General features: G+C 31.9%; 1 long non-coding RNA gene across 1 annotated transcript; it reads left to right on the top strand.

Moving 5' to 3' along the window:
- On the top strand, nt 1-3,539 carry LOC133286539 (uncharacterized). Its single transcript, XR_009748139.1, has 3 exons — nt 1-117; nt 860-2,541; nt 3,246-3,539. It is a non-coding gene; the product is annotated as an uncharacterized LOC133286539 (long non-coding RNA).
- Nucleotides 3,540-3,835: the final 296 nt, after the last annotated feature.

The raw sequence follows: 3,835 nt of genomic DNA, 5'->3' as shown, positions 1-3,835 counted from the left end.
TACAAGCCCTAAAAGAACATCCTTCTTCTCATGCACTTTGAGTTTATCTTCCAAATTTTTTGTCGGCAACAAGTATCAATACCTAAATTCAAGAGTTGCTGCCACATAACACCCGAGGTATCTCTCACTCTCTCCCGTTCTATTAAAACTTTCTAGCATCGTCCTTGTATATCTCATAATAACATTTTGTTTCTGATATTAATTTTCTCTCAATTGTAAATTATAATTGACGAGTTTAGAATTATGGATTTATTATATTTTTGTAATATATCATTTATGTATTGTATCATTAAAAGGTTGATTTTTGTAGCCCTAAATCTATTAAGAAAATTAGAGTCTCAATGATTTTGAAGAAATCAAAATATACCAATTTGTGAAATTAGTGCTTCATTTTATTATTTCCTATTGTATCTTTACATGCATTGTTCAAGTTTTGTCTATAATTTTTAATATCTTTATTTCCTGGTTGAATATTATAAAATTTTTGTGTTTGCAAAAGAAATTTAGGTTTAAGGTAGATTTTGTCATCATTAATCCAAACATACAACCAACTACTTTATTCAGAGAATATACTTCTATGTAGTATGATTTTTTAAATATATTGCAATGTATTATGTACTTTTGTTTGAGATTTATTATGGTTTATGACCTATATGCTTCTGAATGAGATATTATCCAACTACTCACATTGGATGAAGTATTTGGAACTGAGAGCAAGGTCTTTCAATTGATATTATTGCCTATTTGCCTTCAGTGAACCATATATAAACAGTGATTTCTTTGTGCTAATTGTGTTACTTATAACCTTATTTGTAATCATGATATACCTTGGTTCCTAATTTTTGTGGCCTTGTTTCAGGTGTTGTATTTGTTAGATGAACTATGAGGATGACGAGTATTTGGCGAAAAAATTTCACAAACATCTATACCATCCTGAGAGCTTTAATATTTACTAAAGTAGTGAGTGGGCAAGAAAGTCAATTTACACAAAGGTGAGGTATATGGATCTCTTTTTAATGATACTTGATCAAATTCCTATTTGATCCGCAAGAAAATGTAAAGAACCAAGAAATGGCAATAAGAATACAATGGTCTTACCGTTTCTACCATCGTCACATGGATATCAAAGCAAGATGCAATAAGATCATGTTAGTTATGTTTGTAGGTATCATGTTGAATATTCGAGAACTTGTTGAAGATTTTAACGATGTTGCTTACTACTTCGACTCTTACCAAACTCATATGATCAATGATTGGGTTTTATGGGAACTTAATTGTTTCTAGAAACTCTTGGCTATTCATCCTTACTATAATATAGCATTTTTTTAAGCACAAAAATATATTTTATTATTGCGTTGTTTTCACAGTGGCATGAGTTTTCAACCAATGATTGAGTATGTAATGTCGGTCAAGAACCCATGGCATTGTAACAATAACCATAACAATAAATAGTATTTCTATGATTAAAAAATGTTATATCATAATACGGATGAATAGTCAAAAGCTTCTAAAAATAATTAAGTTCCCATAAAATCAAATCATTTGTCCTAAGAGTTCAGCATGAGTCGAAAGAGTAAGCACCGCTATCAAAATGTTCAACAAGTTCTCAAATATTCAACATGGTAACTGCAAACATCACCTTCTTGAGTCTTTCCCCAATATCCTTGTGGTTGTGGTAGAAAGGACAAGAACATAGGAAATTTGTTGACATCAGCTTGGTTCTCTGCATTCTCTTGCATATCAACTAGAAATTTGATCAAGTGCCATAAATAGGAGATCTAATACATTGCACCTTTCGTATAAATTGATTTTTTCGTACACTCAGATTTCGCAAACTCTTGAGGTCATCGAAGGTTCAGACTTTTCCAACAACTAGTCTTTGAGGAAAAAGCATTGCACAACGCAACCTTTTGGAACAAAAAAAACTTGAAAAATGAAGACTATGCAAGATTAAATGCCAAAGCAACATACATATATAGTGTAGTACTTAGTCCAGGCTTTAATACAACCACGTACACATTGCTTGACCCATGTGAGGTTTTCAATCTTCCAACCCTTAAATTAGCACAAAGAGTTGTATAGATTCCTCTAATTGGCTTTTTCGGCAGGTTAAGATTCAATCTAGACATCCACATCAAATCTATATTTATCTTGTTAGTAAAAATGCTAGTGATTAGTGGTGTGACCCTATGTGGTCCACTTACATTGTCCGCTAATGATAATAGATTGCATAATGAAGTACCTGCTTTTGGTTTTGGTCTGCAATCATCAACTAAGTTTTGGTTTTGGTCTACAATCATCAACTAATTTTTTTTTTGGCTTGCCATCAATGGAGTCCATCTTCAGTGCACACTTGAACATACTCTATAATGGAGGAGTCTATAAAAGGATGCATCTTCAGCTTCATGAGTCCCTGAACTCACTCTACTACAGAGCTACACATCATCTGAGCTGCATAGAAGAGTTTGGAAGGCTCATAAAAGTTTTACACATCAGAGTTACAACAACCATTCAAAACAACAAGGAAAGCAATGGCGGGAGGTATTCATGATCTATCATATTCCGCATTTCAGTATAAGTTAGAACTTACATCTTTTACATGAGATCCTCTTTTAGATAGAGATTTAGTGCTGAATTATTCATGGTGCATCATCACATTAAGAGAAATAAAGTGAAATGTTCTTAAAATAAGGGCAGGTAGTAAGATTGCAAGTTTAGTTAGAGTCTTAGGGATATAAATTTCCTTCCTTTTTCATGTTCGACTTTTACTTTGTTTGAATCAATTTTTTTCATATAAATATGTCTTTTTCTTAAGATAGGTTGCACCGGCGTACCTTCAAGATTGCATATTCTCATTTCTAAACATGATGAGACATCTTATATCCGATATATTTAAATCGGTCTTTGATGTGAGCCTTGCCAATGACTTGTATAATATGGGAGAAGATGTAGAAGATGTTACAAGTGAAAGTTAGCCATACCAATAGCAAGGATTAAGCAATTCATTTCCAAATGAAGTCAAAACTATAAGCCATGCTGAAAATCAACTTTTGAGAGACAAAAATATGTTTGAGTAATGTAGTAGCTCAATTTATTTTGGGTCATCAACAGTAATAAAATTCACTTTTAGTGTTCATTCCTTTTAACTTTTAATTAGTATTTGTATAGCTCAATTTGTATATTGTAACACATTATATTGCCATGGTACTAATCTTATTTCATTTTATTTTTTGAAAAAAAAATAGTCATGCCTCCTAAAGAAAAGCATTCAAAGTATGGTGTTGAATCATCTCATGGATATCTAGTGCCTGCGGAGACAACGCTACTTCAAGGGGGTCTAAACTTTTTTCTAGGAAACAACATGAGATTGTAAGTAACTTATGTTTTTTTCTTGTTGGATCTTAATGGGCATTGATTTCTATTTGACATTGAACTTATATGATAATGAGTTATATATATATTATTTGAAGTAAAGGCTAGACATATTCTGTGTCAAGTTAAAAAAAAAGGGATGGATATGTTTTCCTAGAATACTATAGTTCGATTAGTTAATCAACATAATTTGAAATCATTATCACATGGAGATTTCCAGGTTTGCATCTTTTGGACCTTGCTCAAATTTAGTATTTTGATGAGTTTCATATTTTGGTGACTGAATCGAATGAAAGAATAAGAAGATGCATTCTGACAATATAAGAAAAGGAGATTAAAAGCCACTGGGTCTAACCTAGTTGTGAAAGGGTTGGACAATGAGTAGTAGTAGGTGTTGTGTGCAATTACCATTGTATTCAAAAAAAGAAAAGGAGATTAAGACTAAAGAGTAACTTATTGTTAA

This window comes from Gastrolobium bilobum, unplaced genomic scaffold (assembly GCF_033153095.1).
Source record: "Gastrolobium bilobum isolate Gb01-03AN ecotype WA unplaced genomic scaffold, APGP_CSIRO_Gbil_v1 utg341, whole genome shotgun sequence".
NCBI lineage: Eukaryota > Viridiplantae > Streptophyta > Magnoliopsida > Fabales > Fabaceae > Gastrolobium > Gastrolobium bilobum.
The sequence above is the reverse complement of the archived record's forward strand: the minus strand, read 5'-3'. Positions and strand labels throughout refer to the sequence as shown.